This window comes from Leguminivora glycinivorella, chromosome 3, assembly GCF_023078275.1.
Source record: "Leguminivora glycinivorella isolate SPB_JAAS2020 chromosome 3, LegGlyc_1.1, whole genome shotgun sequence".
Lineage (NCBI taxonomy): Eukaryota > Metazoa > Arthropoda > Insecta > Lepidoptera > Tortricidae > Leguminivora > Leguminivora glycinivorella.
In genome coordinates this window covers 12,129,269-12,147,740 of record NC_062973.1, presented here as the reverse complement: position 1 = coordinate 12,147,740, position 18,472 = coordinate 12,129,269, and positions in this window count along the sequence as shown.

Below are 18,472 nucleotides of genomic sequence, written 5' to 3'. Positions count from 1 at the left end.
CGAAAATATTAATATTATCAAAAAACGATCTTAGTAAACCCTTATTCATTTTTAAATACCTATCCAACAATATATCACACGTTGGGGTTGGAATGAAAAAAAATATCAGCCCCCACTTTACATGTAGGGGGGGTACCCTAATAAAACATTTTTTTCCATTTTTTATTTTTGCACTTTGTCGGCGTGATTGATATACATATTGGTACCAAATTTCAGCTTTCTAGTGCTTACGGTTACTGAGATTATCCGCGGACGGACGGACGGACGGACGGACGGACGGACGGACGGACGGACGGACGGACGGACGGACGGACGGACAGACAGACATGGCGAAACTATAAGGGTTCCTAGTTGACTACGGAACCCTAAAAAAGGGTTAATACTACACAGTATTGCCCTATATGCCCAAGCAAACCAGGTCTGTGCCCAGGAAAATGTTTTGTTGATTACCATGATAAGCTCGACGGAAAGGTAGTGTAACGTAGTATTTAAGTTTGTAAATATGTATTATTATATTTGATTGTATTCTATGCCTTTAAATTGTTTATAATAAATGTTTTATTTCAAAAACCTTGTTTCATTTCATGACCTGACAGCAACCTTGTTTATGGTTAATTGGTTAACCCTTTTAAGCGAGAGCATTCTATTGGACGTCGCCACATAGGCATTAATACACTTTTAATTGACACCACTCGCTTGAAAGGATTAAAAAGTAAAGGCTGACTAGAAATATACATAATCACGCGCTTAGTTTAAATAATAAGTTATTATTTTACTAAATATGTACTTAGCTCTTAAATAAATCGACGTAAAAACATTCTGTGTCTGAAGCAACACCTCTTATGTAAATGAATTTTCGGTGTAAAATTAAATTTCTCTGTTTTACATCTGCAAACAGTGCAAAGCGGGAAATATGTATTTTAATATTCCCCATGTATGGCGCAGTCTGTTTTATTACTACGGAACTCACGGCTTTCGAGATAAAGAGCAACTCGCAGACTCGCAGACTAGTTGATAAAACAGCAGGTTTGTTCAATTCGTTGGGAACGTAATAGCACAATTTTAATATGTACCTAATTACTTAATTAGTTTTTTATTTAATTACCTACTTAAAATAATTATGTAAATAATAAATTACATATAATAAAGAAAAAGTGATTGAAACCCCATATCGTGGTGCGCATCCTTTGCCTTCGGCCTCGCGAGCTTGGGAAGTCTCAGGATCACTACGGGACTTCGGAACTACGCGAAGCTTGGCCTTCGGTCTTTGCGGGCTTTGAGTCGCTTAGTTAAACCGGTTCTTTAGTAAATTTGGGAGCACTTTCCGAATTATATCTTTAGCTACCGCACTCTGGTCATCAAGCTCGAAAAATATCAATGCAAGCACTGTAAATAAATACACCTAGCAGTGACTATGAAACATGCAGTTGAATCTGGAATCTCCGCTCGCCGCGGACGATAGCGCGCCGCTCGTAAACCTGAGAGACACTGGCCGGGGTTCTGATTGGATAGAAAACCATGAGAAATACTGTGAAGCGGTACTCAACCTAGATGACCTTTTTATATATAATCTTGCTTACTAAGGAACTAATCAAAATATTTTAGAAAATATTTTTAAGTAGTCACACTTCTGTATACAAATTATAAACATCGTTCATTTGCCCTTTTCCCATTACTTGGGGTCGGCGCATTAGATCGTCTGCTTCCATTCCTCTCTATTTCCATTTCTTTCAGACTTATCATTCTTCACACAGGCCGTCCGTCTTGTCTTAGTCTGTATAGGTATTAATTATAAACTGAAATAATGTGTGTATTATTATACGAAAGAAATGAGCGGAAAAGTCACCCGGCGACCAAGGGCCCAAGCCTTTCATAGATAATATACACTTAAAGCTCGGCCACACATGACATGCGCGTTTTGATAGCGTAGGCGGAGCGGTAGCGGAGCGTCAGCGGAGCGCAACGATAGCGGTGCACCGGACGAACGCTGGCGTTGCTGGGCGCCGGCGGGAACTAACGAGCGCGCATTGCGAGCGGAATGCGCGCGGATTGCGAGCGGAACGCCAGCGTTCCGCCGGCGCACCGCTATCATTTCGCTCCGCTAACGCTACGCTATCAAAACGCTTTATGTGTGGCGGAGGCTTTAGACAATTTTTGTCGGCGGCCGGCTAGTCTAGTGGTTAAGACGTTAGCCGTGTATGCTAAAGACCCGGACGCGTTTTTTCTGGTGTATGATATCTATTTCAGTTTACAAAACCTTTTGCCACCCGAAACGTCATCTTTCAGCAGATTAATTAATTCGTCTCGAATCCCGAAGCTGTTAAGTAAAACGTATGATTAATTTAGGATCTGAATCCTGAATTGGCAAGTACTTGGTGAAAACTAGATCCATTCGATTAGTTGTGGTGTTTATAATGTCACTACAGACTTATTAAAGCTATCTAAATCAGATAATAACAGTGTTAACGATTTAAATCATAATCCGTCATAACTTCTCATGCAATGATACCATCACGTGTTAGCTTGCAAATGCCCCGCTTGTATGCACGTCGGCACCTGATCGTGAACGAAAGTATGCGATTGCTCATTTAGATCTGCTCAATGAAAGTTAACTTTCGCGTCGTCTTTACTTAATTTGTCGAATAGAACCGCTTTCTTCTTGTAGTTTAACTGCGATTATTTAGTTTGTTTATGTTATTAGTCTGGGTCATAACCCAGACCATCATAAATGAGGGATATTACAAATTGTATAATAAAGTGAGATTCATATAAGGTACGGTACGGGGAGGCAATTCTGACCATGAACACATAATTTCTGTCACTACTACAAATGGCACTCTAAGGGCCAGTTGAATTTTTCAGGTTTAGCGTTTAACCCCGAGTTATTTGGGTGGCTAATGTTTATTGTAAAACATGAAAAATATTATAAAATCCAATCGCGTACCCACAGATATCTACTATCTATTTACGGACTGCACGCAAAATACTATCATTCCTTAAGGCGTATAAATAAATAAATAAATAATCAATAATATTATTCCTTAAGGTGCTATTAAGGTGGCGACTGCAGCAAAGGTGACGCTGTAAAGGCTGGCGCAGTGTTGCGGAAGAGGAAAATGTACTATTCTACCGCTGTCAATTTCTTTCATAAATTGTTTCGCTGTTGCTGATGCCGCATTCTTGTCGCGATTAGAACTTATAAAACGGTCACTAATCTTATCTACATATAGTTTATTGTTTTACTAGAAAATGCTGATCATAGGAAATACTTGACGGCGCCACCAACGCAGCGCCATCTAGTCTTAGTGTTGCTAACTAAAGTGACGTTTGCACAGACGAGAGTGAACTTGCTTACCATTCATTCACTCTGGTGGAACGTCAAAGCATTGCCGGCGGCCATATTGAACGTCAGTGGTCAATGATACTTACGTCTGTTTTTGAAATGTTGATTTGTTTATTGTATTTAATATGTTGAGCGTTTCTTTAGAGATTAACAAACATGGGCGATGCTGCTAGTACTTATTTTGAAATGTTGATTTGTTGACATCTTCTGAAACTTGCTGCTTCGCACAGAAGAAAAATCTATCGCCTGATCTGGACTAATACGATCTTCTCAATTTCTAGGGATATCGAAAAGACCCTTATTAGTATCTGTGGGTAACGGTAGTGGCTTTCCATCAGGCAACTCATTAATTCATTTAATTTCGTATGCTTAAAAATATTTTTCCCCCCACTAGCTCGGAAACACGTGTTTTGTCCTTTAATACCAGCGGGTAAAAACGCATTTTATCCACTAGTGGGTAAAGTAATTTGACCTTGAATAAAGTCAAATTAACTGATGTAAAATTGATAAAAGTAGGTAAATCTAGTAATAAAGATGATTTACCACCTGTGGAACTACTGGAAGCAGTGATAAATGCATTTTTTGCGTTGTAGTTTCCTCGCTATAGTGACGGGAAAAGTTTTGTGTTACACTCGGGTGCAAATGTATTTTACTTCTCGTGTGTTAAAAAACTCGCAAGTTCAGGATTCTATTCTCGAACCACTCGCTTCGCTCGTGGTTCAACTATAGAATCCTTTCACTTGCTCGTTTTTCAATTCCACACTCGGCGTTAAAATACAACTTTGTATGTATAACAAATAACTATAAAAACGTAATTATTCTGTTAAAGCGCATCCAAATCTTGATACCTACTTGTCCACACTTAATACCGTAAATATAATACTATCAGCATGTCACAACAGTAACTTAGTTGTCCCCAAATACTCAAGCATCAAAACATAAGATAAAACATCCGGGCATTGTGAGTCAGTGTCGCGTAGGGCGGTCCGAACGGTCCAAACGAGATAATTTCACCTGACCTCTGCGGTTCAATGACTGCGGGCTGCATAGACATATGCATGTCTATCGGGGGCGGTGCAAGTTGAGAGCAGACGGCGGTTATCATTATACTATACTCAAGATTGAGCATTGCATGCATTAATTAGTGAACATGCAACAAGTGCTCACTTCCGTAGAACTGGCAACAAGGTTAAGGAGCTGGGACTTCCTATTCGAAGAAAATAAAAATGCAACAATCGGATGGACGGTGATAGTACCTCCGAGCGGCATATGATCACACTTGGTGACGGTTGGTCGATATTAATAGTTAACTACGAGCGGATGCTAGCATCCAAGAGGCCTCTAGATAAGAAGGCGTGGCGTAGCTTTTTAAGTCCTTCTGCACCTTTAGGTGACTTAGGGCCAGTTGCATCAACCACATTTGATAGACACATCATCGTCACGCAGCAGACGTCTATGGAACTTCCCACACAATAATTTAACGAATGCTTTAATGGTGACAGACGATTTGATGCAACCGGCCCTAAGAACACCAATTAGCGGCTGAAGTCTTATTGCTTCCTATTTCGTGATATTCAGGTTTATTGTTCAATGGTCATATCAGTGCCCGTAATAATTCTATTTGAATCTGCTAACTGTTTACATGCCTCAGGGTCATCGAGCATTCTAATGTCAAATAATATTGTTTTGATCGCTTAATTGTCCCTTACACCATCCAATGGGCAGCCACCTAGGGTCCACGGCCTACTGGGTATAAAGTGCTCGATGAAAAAAGGAGACGTATTAGAAACAAGGAGGAAATTTATCCGTGCGTGGGCGCATCACCTCACATGGCATTGTTTTGAGTTTGTATAATTGTATAAGTATCATCATCGACATTTTAGATCTCAGACCTCTCTTCGTGTAAGCCACTTTTCACGATCCTGGGCTAATAGTATCATCCAGAATTCTAAAAATAATATGGAATGTCTCTTGTCCCTTGCACCACCAGTGGGCAGCCACCTAGCGTCCACAGCCTACTGCGTATAAAGTGCTCGATGTAAAAAGGAGACGTAGAAACAAGAAGGAAATTTATCCGCGCGTGGGCGTGATGCTCGCATTGTTTCGAGCCACTATCCGCCGATATTCTGCATTTCTGTATAACAATGTTTGTTTTCTATAGTTTCCCTACTTGGTAATGAAATTGCGGAAATATGCGGGTTGTCCGTAGCGTAGGTATTTAAATAGGTTACTTTTAATTCTTTTTCTCCTTAGTTCTCATTGGGAATCGCATAAGGTCAATTAACATTGACCTGTTTAATAACTTTTTTTTTAATTGCCGTTTCTAAACATTGCACTTAAAGGTAGCTTTAGGAATCAAAAATGCTGATTTGTACACACTTTGACGTCAAACTACTCGTATAATAAGGTATTTTTAGTAATAACTAGGTTTCTTTAAATGTTCTTCTCAATGATTCAGGAATGCCAGCACAATCGAGTTGCATTAATATTTTTTCACACTGATGTGTAATATCTTAACTAAGGTACAGCGGGCCAAATCTCGACATGGCATTGTAACTGATCCATTTTTTTTTTAGTATAGATAGGTAGACGTTTGACCACGATCACACCTGATGGTAAGTGATGATGCGGTCTACGGTGGAGCACGCTTACCTATGAGATACCTATTTACTCTTGCTTTAAAGAGACCTGGACCATTGGCCATTTTTTCCATTATTACACTATGATGTTGAGTTCTACATGTGTCCACTGAACACGCCTACTTACCATAAATAATTATATAACCGGTGGACACTCTATTTAATAATGCAAACATTGTAAAACATGGAAAAAATAGACCAGTTACATTTCCCCCAGCTAAAAAGGTGTAATATCTAGTTAGAAATGAGTTCTAAAAAAACGGAGTGCTTAGCATAGAACAATACAGCTCAAGCCGTTCAATGACTCGGCGGTGCCGCATCTCGCTATCGGACCGAAATCTGTCCACATACCCTTTTATATAACCAGAGGGGTCATACTGCGACTATGAGTATTCTAGTGTGACTGTCATGATACATGATTTATAAAGGCCGAGTACTAAGCTCTTGATAACTCAAGTCATTCAATGACAGCATTGACAGCGGTGCTAATGCCATTTCGCTATCGCCAAAAATCTGCCCACATACCCGCAGACACTGCGACTATTTATGAATACCTATTTGCTCTGACTGTAATGGTTTCTAATAAAAGCAGAGTAGGTACTAAGCTTTGAATAATAAAGCTCAAGATACGCTATTACTCGGGGCAAAGAGGCAAAGAGGATCGAGTATTATAGAGAGTTACTGTCAAAGTAAAATGTGTAATCACAGTGCATAGACTGCCATCTCACGACACAAGCTTAAAACTTTTGAACCTCAATTTTAACAATTTGGCCCATATTCTTAGCGTGCTATGTGTTAAAATGTCAAATATTAATATTAGCGCCATATAGCCGAGCGTTCCCCAAAGGTGTAACGCCATCTAGGCCACCGTACCTTTTTCTCTATGGCTTAGAGGTACATTTTTTTCTTAGACCTTATCCGTCTATACGGAGTTACATATGTCTTTGCTCGGGGGTTCCGCACCTCGAAATCTGTCCACCCGCGTATGCACCAAGCGGGGTCATAACTGCAAATTGTAATTGTGAGAATTTTGATGTGACTCAAGCTTCAGATAACACAGATCAAGCTCTTTAATGATTTGCCTGTGCTGACATACCTACTCTAGATATATCCACATAGCTTCGTGTATGTAGCCAGGGGGATCATATCTTACTGCTACAGTGCGAGTATATGGTTGGTTTGGTGTAACTGATACCACGGATCGGATAGTTAGTACTAAGCTTCGGTGGTAAAATCATCTCTGTATTAGTCTTCTTGGTTAATCGGTACTTACACGGACCGCCTAGAGCGTCGATAAACTTCGTTCTCACTAGCTTAAACACTGTGGCATTATATAATAGACGTATTATAGACGTATTATGATGGCTATCAATTGGTGATAAACACAACCCCATAAACGTATCTTAAAGGGAGGAGTAAAGCAAAGTTTGTAGCTGGGTACCAATGGTCGATAGAGGGTAAGAAGTTTTTTACAAATTCAACTTAGCAATGCTCCTAGAGTCATAGGAATGTTTGGGAGGGTCGAGGATGGCACCAAAGCCTTCCATTCAGTGGTTAAGATTAAGGCCTGATTTAGACGGCGTGCGAAGTTGCGAACTCGCATGCGATTTTAGTTACATTGCGGGCTGTTGAGTTCACATACAATTTTGCACAGTCATCAAATACCGCAATGTAATAAAACTCGTATGCGAGTTCTCGTATCGCCTAAGAAATGGGCCCTAACAGAACTTTGATGTGAGATGAACCTAATTAAAACAAAAATTGACGACTCTTTACTGAATCCTTTATTGTGGTAAAAATAGGGTTTTTATAGGGATACTTACGTACGTGACATTTAGTTGGCATTTAAGAATATAAATAAATGAAATGAAATGTGTGTCTAAATGGGTCGTAAGCTTGATCTTCTCATCTTTCAGTAATTAAAATGTATTTTTTATTTTCTAAATGTTACACGTTATGACGTAGGTGTAGGTACACGTCATGGCTAAACTATAGCCTGTCGCGGGTTACTTCACTAAATAGATGACGTAGCTGATTTTCTTTTGTTTCGTGTGTCCACTTGAAGAAACTGGCGTTCCTGTACACGGTCACAATACAACCTATGGATGAATTTCTTTGTACAGAGGTATATATTTTTGTTTTCATTTTTATATGTGGCATATTACCTATGTTTGACATATATCAATTTAAAAAATAAAAAAACACCCACAAATTGATGGTAATGTACCTACACAGGTACTATGTAACTAAAATATAACTGATGTCAATAAACCTGAGTGGTCTTTCTGTGGTAAACAAACTTTAACAAATCAAACGATAACGAATATCAATTAACTAATAGCGAAAAATAATTAACAGATTTTGGCGCATAGTCCACAAACTCCATGCAACGATGGAGTGGATCAAAATAAAAAAGGATATGCCGACCAAAAATGCACATAAAAATAAACGGCAAAGGTTTTACGGAGTGAAATCTACGTGGAAATATCAACGCGGCTGCGCTTGATGACGATATCGATATCGAAAATAATTGATTGTCGTTTTAATTATTGATTGTTACCCCATTTATATCGGAGTATTTAGAATCTAATTATATTTTGTAAAGATAAGTGCGTCATTTCGTGATGCATTGATATTATATTTTATTTCGTATGAATTTGTGCGTCTATATTTTAGAAGAATCACTATTATACTAAATATAAGTACCTAAATAGGTAAGATGGGGTAGGTAGATAAATTTTAAATTAGATGGTATACTTTGGATTATTCACCTAGCATAAATCTGAGGCTCTATGATGTCACACTCCTTTTTAAAATTATAAACATTTTTAATCTAAGAATAATCAAAGACACATAACATTATAATAAGCTTTGTGACGTACACGGTAAGGCCTATGGCGTAAGAATTAGAACCACGTGAGACCGTAACAAATTGGTAATCAGATTGAATTTACGCAAGTACTTGATTGTGCTAGTGAGTTCATTGTTAGCCTGCAAAGTGTTAGATAATGAATTTTTATTAATTTCTTACACGCGCGCACTTTGAACTTTATTAATACTTCCTTGACAAGAAACCAAAACAATCCATCTACATATATTTACTAGCTTTGCCCGCAGCTTCGCTCGCGTGAAATTCGAAAATTGCGGAATGCTCCATACAAGCTTCCACCCCCCATGTTAGGGAAGTGGGGGTTAGAAAGAGGCAAAAAGTAGCCATATGTAGTGATCAGTGCTCCATCTTCAACTATGTCCACTTCCAAAATCACGACAATCTGTCGCTCCGTTTTGCCGTGAAAGACGGATAAACAAACAGACACACACACTTTCCCATTTATAATATATTAATTTATTAATTTGTAATATAAAGTACCTTTTTTTTAACGTTGGGTCCGGTCCGGGAGACCAGCCGGCGTATTATGCTTCCAATTTTATCACTTATCCGCGTGGATAAAGTATCCGTCACGCTTTGGCAAGTATGTCAGTGTGAGAGTGATAGATGTCTTATCCACGTGGATAAGTGATAAAATTGAAGCATGATACGCCGGCAGGGGCGATGACGGACTAACCAGTGTAGGACTACCGTCTAAAACTACCAACGAATTCCGTCTCCGCCTTGGGTAGAGTGTCTACCTCTATAAGCGTTCCACCACGTCCACCTAGGGATATATCTTAGGAGTATGTGTGATCTTGTTACATGTTACATATCACCGTGTTTAGATGATAGGTCCGTAGGTACATCTACATAACAAGTTTGAGAACAAATAATAAATGGATAATCTTACAGATGCTAGAAAAAGTCATGTGAACATTTTCATATATTTACATATTATTTAGGATTGGATGACGTTTTCCGCCAAAAGTCATGTTGGCTAGGTCCTGTCTTCATCTATGGACCACACTAGACTGAATCGCAATTATCTAGTTTGCATTTCATCGCTACTGCCAGATTTAGTGTTAAAGGGGCCAATTCAACCCAACAACAACAATTCGAACCGGGGTATTCGTTTCGGATATATCGAGACATATCCGAAAGATATCATTCAGTCATCCTGCGTCTCGCCCGCGCCAATACAGTTACGTGCAAACACGAGCGAAAAGCATGATGCATGATATCCGAACGACATCCTTCAAAAGGAAGTCCCAATAATACCAATGTTAGAAATTAGAATTGACTTGATACTTGTAATGACGAGTAAATGACAATACTAAGTCATGGGGACAATGCGTCATTATAATTACTATTGTGCGTATGTACATGTCATGGCTGGGGTGAACATACGTCGTGCCGATCGATACGTGATCTGTGATTAAACTATATGACTCAAAATAAGACCTTTGAAAGTGTGTTATTAAAGCTTAGATCACCTGAGTAGGCACAAAATGAGTCAGGGAGCGGTTAAAACGGCTTTGTTTGGATTTGAAAAGCGGAATAGAACATGTCAAATTATTATTATCTGTAGGCCTAGCACATGATTGCCGCGAGCGAGATATATGTCGCCGCGAGATATATGGCACGTCTTCTTCTAACTGTATATTAATGACACAAGGACAAAATTATGACACTAAATAGTAAAAAAAAGAATTGGGGGTGGGGCCTAATCTCGCGGCGACATGGAAATCTTTTAAAATGATATAAAGTTTTCTAAAAAACATTTTTCTTAAAGTGAACTCGCGGCAAGTATGTCCCCCCCCTCTATTTTTATAACTACGGGGTATAAAATAAAAAATAGAGGTGATGCATGCTAATTAACTCTTTCAACGATTTTTGGTTTGATCAAAGTATCTCTTATAGTTTTTGAGATAGGTTGATTTAACTGTAATTTTGGCAGGTGTATAAATTGACATAATTTTTTTATTATTCATTACCTTTTGAAGTACCTCGTTAAAAAATCCCTGTTAATAAAATTAAAAACTGATATCACCTTAAGAAATAAAATTTGAAAACTCCTGATTTTTTTTAGATAGCCCTAGCGTGGAGGCAGATTGGGAGGTCTCCCATATTAATATACCACGTTTGACTGCATACCGAGGAGCTTCGGCAGGAGCACACGAAGCAGATCGACAGGTTTTTGCAAGCGACTGCTAATCCGCCATTGTAATGTTCAGTTTTCTTTTCTATCCGTTTTACAAAAGTAAAGTTTATCACTCTTATTAGTAAATATCGTATATTATTTTAATATTATTTAACTTCACATGTCTTCTAAGTTTATCATATTCATATAAATAATTTAATGCACTAAATACATTACACTTCAAATAATGGAATGAAGAACGCTTATTTAAATATCCTAAACACTTCGATTTTCGAAACCTTTTCCCAGCACTACGGTCGGTTGAGTTCTCCGTTGTTGCTTTTTTCCCATTTACGAGTTTCACGGCGACCGTTGCCTGAAACTTACACGTACCCAGAATATAAATGTATCTATCCGTCCTTGTCCCTCCCGCATTTCTATTCGGCAGGTGTCTCTCTCTGCCCACAAATAAAAATGTCTAGCCACCTCAAAGTTCAAATAGAAATTGCAATATCCATTTTCCGTTTGCATTTAGAAATGAGCTCTGTTGGCTAAAGTTTAGAAGTCAATCTCCATTGTCTTTTGAGTAATATTTATGGCAGTTTAGCTTCGAATAAGGAAAATGTTGTCTTTTTCGAACCAGTTGTATTTAAAATGCTGCGTCCCTGTTCTCCAGCGCCTACATATCTAAAATCATCTGGACGAAGTAAAGCGATTACTTCGGAGGCAACTTTATGAAAATGTACAAACTTATTAATTCCATCGTTTAGATGGGAAATCCCGGCCAAATTTATCCCGTGGATTACGATTTTAAATTCCGTTCCAGGAAAATCACGTTTTCGTATCTGTTAAAAATGTGATAATAGAATTATGGATGGCGAACTTAATTAAAATTGGAAAGAGCAAAATTTTGTTAGTGAAGTATTTCTGTATACCGACAACTTAAGTACAGGTAAAAATCTTACCGAAGGGTTTTCCCCTTATTCATAAAAGTTCACTAAAGTTATCAAGCCGATAAAGTTCGTTTGTCCCTTTCCGACGTATTGGTGTGATACAAAGGGACAAACGAACTTTATCAGCTTGATATCTTTAGTGGATTTATAAGGAGTTAATAAGTAATATAAGTATCTAACGCATTAACCATTATAGGTAATTACGTAGGAATATTCCTCAAAAATAATAACAATTTTGAAAAATAATATTTGCTACAATGAAGTTCGCTAATTGATTATTTATTACAGTGGCATCGCAGGTCACCAAATTCGAATAAAATTAATGATAATATATAAGCTCCCATAAAAAAAATATTGAAGCTCCCATAGAAAAATTCGGCTTCACACGACCAAAATATAAGAAACAGCCATTTTTTTTGGGAATTCGGGGTTGGTCCCTTAGTAAAAGTCGGTCAGTATGATCTAAACGTTAACGGGCTTAAGTGTTGGCGTTTCGTTCAGATACATGCTGTATTTGTTAACCAACCAAATACAAAAACCAAGCGAAAGCGTATACGAGCGACCTGTCTTTAAGTCTTATTTTTTTGGTCGTGTTAATTTACCCTCAACTGGCATAAGGAGCCGTTTGGGGGTACATTTAGTTAACATTTGACGACCGGTCTGGCTCAGTTGGTAGTGACCCGGCCTGCTGAGCCGCGGTCCTGGGTTCGAATCCCGGTTGTTTGTGTGATGAGCACAGACATTTGTTCCTGAGTCATGGATGTTTTCTATGTATATAAGTATGTATTTATCTATACTCTGTTAACCAAGTCTGTCAGTAAATAAGAACAAAGAAAACTATATGCATCCTTTTCTTTAGGGTGCTAGAGAAAAGGATACCTATAGTTTTCTTACTTCTTATTTACTGACAGACTTGTTTGACAGAATATATTTAAGTATGTATATCGTCGCTTATTAGCACCCATAGTACAAGCTTTGCTTAGTTTGGGGCTAAGTTGATCTGTGTAAGGTGTCCCCAATATTTATTTATTTATTTATTATTTATTTAAATACTTAAAGATACAGACAAGAAAAAAAATTTACTTCCTTCTAATTGCTAAATAAATATCGCAACTATACAGGAAAAATCTGAAAATGAAAGGCCTGCCGAGCCTTAGCTGTAAGGCCGCCGCTCCATTACTTTGTCTTTCTGCCCGCGGCTATTTTAATCTGCCGCCTCTGTAGTGGCGACTCCTAGCAACAGCCTTGGAAACAAATAAACAGGGCACGGAGGGTTTTGAGATGTTACATCGCTTATTTTGATAGAGATCCAACGGCTAAGTAGAGGAATAGTAAAGTACTAAAAATAATTAGGATAATACTTAGACGTGAATACCTACTTAGCATGATGATTGACGTGCGAAATTTCCTGTTGAAATCCGTACAGCTAGTCTATTAAATAAATATAAAAAGTGTTACTTCTTGGTTTCTTTTATTCTTCAAAGCGTCATGCAATTTGGCGAAGCTTATAAAAATAAGAGTTTTTTTTTTAATCCAGTTGCATCAAACCATATGTCACCGTTAAAGCGTTCGTTAAATTTTATTGTATAGGAACTTCCTATACAATAAACTAGGAAGATCCATAGACGTCTGCTGCGTGACGATGATGTGTCTGTCAAATGTGGTTGATGCAACTGGCCCTTAAAGTATTATTTTTGAGTTTTTCTACTGTTTTTAATAGTGCTAATCTGATATGATACAAATACTTAGCTATTGGTCTGTGCGAAAGCACTAAATCAATATTATAAAAATCGGTCCAGCCGTTCAATGGTGTTTTCTAACCCGACTTTGTTTATATAAAACATAGGTGAGGTACCTGAACCATATGTACTATAAGGACATCACTAGTCGCGTCCCATCCCTACGCATTGCTTACAAAGATGGCGTCAGACGGACTCGTAACGTCACTTGATATAGAATGTCACTGAGCTTAGTGAGCTTGTATTTGGAGATTCCGTTCCACAGTGTGGGATCAGACCTCATTTTTGACCATGGTCTTTTTATTGTAAAAACCGGTAGCCTAGACCAAAACAATGCTACGACTAAAACTCCCGAATGTCAAATATGACTAGTTTACGAGAAATTATTTTTTGAAATTTAGGGCAAATGTACCCGAAAATTGACTAAAACTCAAAATATCCTGAGAACGGTATCGATTATCAAAAAACACTTTTAAGAGAACTTATAGAACTATCAATATACTATCGTATGAAATAATCAGCACGGTCCTAACATCATTCATATCGGTATTAGAACCAAATTAGTCATTTTCTATTTTGTTTTTTTTTTCTCGAAAGTTCCTGTATATTAGCATTTCTTTTATTTTTTTACTGAAAGGTGATTAGCTTCCCTATATGCTATAATTATTGCATTAAGCTATTCCATAGGATCTAGAAATTATGGACCATGGACCATGGTCAAAAATGAGGTCTGATCCCACACTGTGCGTTCAATAAACTGTATAATGAATTGTGGTATCCTGGGGCCTATTGCATAACAATTTACAACTTGTATTACAAGCGGAATTCTCTTTCTTATAATATGAATTGGAGGGGGACTACCGCTTGTAATATGAGTTGTAAATTGTTATGCAATAGGCCCCTGGTGTTTTTACTCTAACAGTACATGTAATTGTCTCTTGGCTAGCCCCTAACAGCCTACCTGAACCACGTTAAGTTTCCAACCTGTATTAATTAGTCACTAAAGCCGAAACAGACACGAAAACACAGTTTCAGCAACGTACAACGTGATGATGAATTTTCCTTTCTATTCATTTGGCATTCTATTTATACATCGCACTCACACACGCGACAGTTTTCATGAGAACGAGCGAGACGGAATGTCGCATTAGATTGGGCCTTAGTTTATTTAGAGGTGACCCGAGTTAGGTATTTCAGGAGTCATTTGCTTTATAGGTATAGGGTGTAATGACCTAATTTGTTATTCATGCCAGTCACCAGACTGACTAGTAAATGAATGAATACGGGCGCATGGTGCTATGATAATGAGTTGTGAATTGACTTTGTTAACTTTTGATTGAAGCTTATTCGTTTTTTTACGAGATTAAATAATTATACTAAATAGTTCTTATGGATAAATGGAACATCTTCAAATCAAGAGTGAAGAGGCATCTTCAGGGTAAGCTCACTCCGTCGTAGGCCACGTCTTTGCCTTCGGCTAGTCTGTGGCCATTTATAATGGAAAAAAAAACTGTCTTCTCTGAACGTATTGTTTATGTATGACTTAAGGGGGAAAGTTGTATTTTAACGCCGAGTGTTGAATTGAAAAACGAGCAAGTGAAAGGATTCTATAGTTGAACCACGAGCGAAGCGAGTGGTTCGAGAATAGAATCCTGAACTTGCGAGTTTTTAACACACGAGAAGTAAAATACATTTGCACCCGAGTGTAACACAAAACTTTTCCACTCACTATAGCGAGAAAACTACAACGCAAAAAATTCGTTTATCACTGCTTCCAGTAGTTCCACAGGTGGTAAATCCTCTGTATTACTAGATTCACCTACTTTTATCAATTTTAAAGCAGTTAATTTGACTTTATTCAAGGTCAAATTACTTTACCCACTAGTGGATAAAATGCGTTTTTACCCGCTGGTATTAAAGGACAAAACACATGTTTCTGAGCTAGTGAGGGGAAAAGAACCCTGGCAGGCAAGCATTGGTCGTGCGATAAATGATAAAACATCTAACATTAAAACATTTAACATTCATCGCGCGACCATACTCGTACTTGCCTATCTGGCATCATAGTATAAGAACTTGTCACAATTCATAGGTACGTATGTAATTAGGTATCTCATAGGTAAGCGTGCTCCACCGCGGTAGACCGCATCATCACTTACCATCAGGTGTCATCGTGGTCAAACGTCTACCTATTCATACTAAAAAAAAAAAAAAAATAGTTTTGATACTTTTGATGCCGAGCAAGCACGGTAAGGCGAGAAATCAATAAAACAATTTGCGGCACTCCACTCTTCCGAGCAAAGTGGTATAAGTACAAGATATCCATTTTAGCGCCCCGCAGAGCGGCCAACGCCCGCTACCACATAAATAGTGGACTGGGAAAATTAATGTTTATTCATTATAATTCCTACATGCTGGGGTGAACCGGTTACCAACTTTTTGGGAAATTTTGGGGTTACTGAGGAAATATTAGGGCGTTACCTTTTCCGTATCTTTTCAGATTAGCATTAGGTCTATCTGTAGTGTTTAGATAAAATCTAAAGCAAGTTTTAAACAATAGATTTCGATTTTTGTTTTTAAATAATATATGGAATGGAAGACAAGAGTACCTTCTTAGAGATGTACCTAAATATCTGAGGTACAGCGGGGCAAATCTCGACTGTTTTACATAATTACACTATTTAACAAAATCTTAGAGCCGACATAAATTTAAAATAAAACCAAGATTCTTATTTTCCGATCAGTGTTAAATTTGATTATATACCTGAATCCAAGATTTCTAAAGGATATTAATATTTTCATGGCTGTAAGTAGCTAAGTACTCTAAAATGTCCACTTAGCAAGTTTTGTTAAAGTTTTGCTCCCATAGTTCCGATCATTGATAATTATTCTGTAGTCATAATACCTACTACACGGACTTTTTTACCTATAAATCCTATAATACCTACGTTTTTATCCGCAGTACTTATGTGATAACACACAGGTAACTCATGATATTAGCATGTAATAAGTATAAACAAACAGACCCACCTCCCATATGACAAAACATAATTTTTTATGTAAATACCAAGTTTAATATGCTATGAAACTCCAGGTTTCTCGCTAACAGCAGCTATCGCTGATAAACTTTATCCACTTTCAATCTTATTTCTCACTCCCTCATTACAAACATTTTTCAGGAACGCGGCAACATAACTTACGTACTTTTTCTATATTAATTTTGCTAAGCAAATGAAATTTGTCAGTAAAAAATGGCGCGAAAAATATTTATATGGGCAGACAACCCTTCGTGTTTACATATTTTTATAACTTGTCTCTTTAAATAAATAAATAAATATTTGGGGACATACGAAATCTATTTATATCTTTATTTTACTAACGGAAGAAACATGACAAACTATTTTTGCCTGATACAAAAATGACGGGGTTTTATAAGTTTGACGTGTCTGTCTGTCGGTTTCTCTGTGGCATCGTAGCTGTATTTAGTTTATTTTTGTTTGAAAGCTGAATTAGTCTCCCGAGTGTTCTTAGCTATGTTTCATGAAAATCGGTCCACTAATGTCGGGGGTTTATTCAAAATTTTAATTTTTTTCACACTTTTTTTTTATAAAGATCGGCGTGTGTGTGTGGATTGAGTGAGCACCTTCCGAAAATAAAAAAAAATATGCTGATCATTTAGTAAAAGTTCTAAAACAATTGTAAAACGAATCTCTGAATTTGTAAAAAGATAAATCAAAAGATGCCATTAACATGTGCTCACCAGTTCTCACAAACTACCAACGAAAACAGTGAATATATTCATTTAACAATATAATATTTATATACTAACATTTAGTAAAAAATAGGCCAACCTACCTCTATAAATATTAGATCACCTAGTGACGTATTAAATTTTTTACAAATAGTTTCTTATGCTCACTCAATCCACACACTTTTGAAAAGCCGAATTTTGATGAAAAACATAAGATTTAGACCGCTATTATATGTGTATAGTTTAGTAAAAGTGAAATGGGAATTTGTAAAATACAAAACGAACCACTAACGTGTCAGGTATTTTTATAATAAATTTTTGTAAGTGCTCACTCAGTCCACACGTTTTCCAGATTCGTTTTACAATTGTTTTAGAACTTTTACTAAATGATCAGCATATTTTTTTTTATTTTCGGAAGGTGCTCACTCAATCCACACACACACAAGATCGGCACAGACGAGTGCAACCCGACCCGACTGCAGTTTGTTTGCAACTTTGCAGTTGTCGTGCATTCGGCTTGCGATTCCCATAATAATATAAATCGGATTACAGATCGTATGTATCGGTCCTAATGAGTAAATAGTGAATTATGAATATAAATAAATATACCTAATTCAAATATGACACCATATGATATGACCTCGACGTGATAGGAAGATCCCAAATTGCAATGGAGAGTGCATACCTTGCTCTTGAAAAATCAGCTGCAGGGGCCGGTCTCCAAGTTAACATGGCCAAGACGAAATACCTGAAAGCGTCAAAAGCGACAAAAGACCAACTAGCACTACTACAAGGAATTAACATTGGCAATAACACCTTCGCTAGGGTCAACGAATTCGTGTACCTGGGATCCTTAGTAACCGATACCAACGAGGCATCTTCAGAAATTAGCAGGAGAATAATGGCCGCTAACAAGTGCTACTTCGGCCTGCTAAGATACTTTCGTTCGAAACTTCTTTCAAGGAGCATAAAACTTCTTTTGTACAAAACCTTACTAAGGCCCATACTCATACTCACCTACGGTTCTGAATGCTG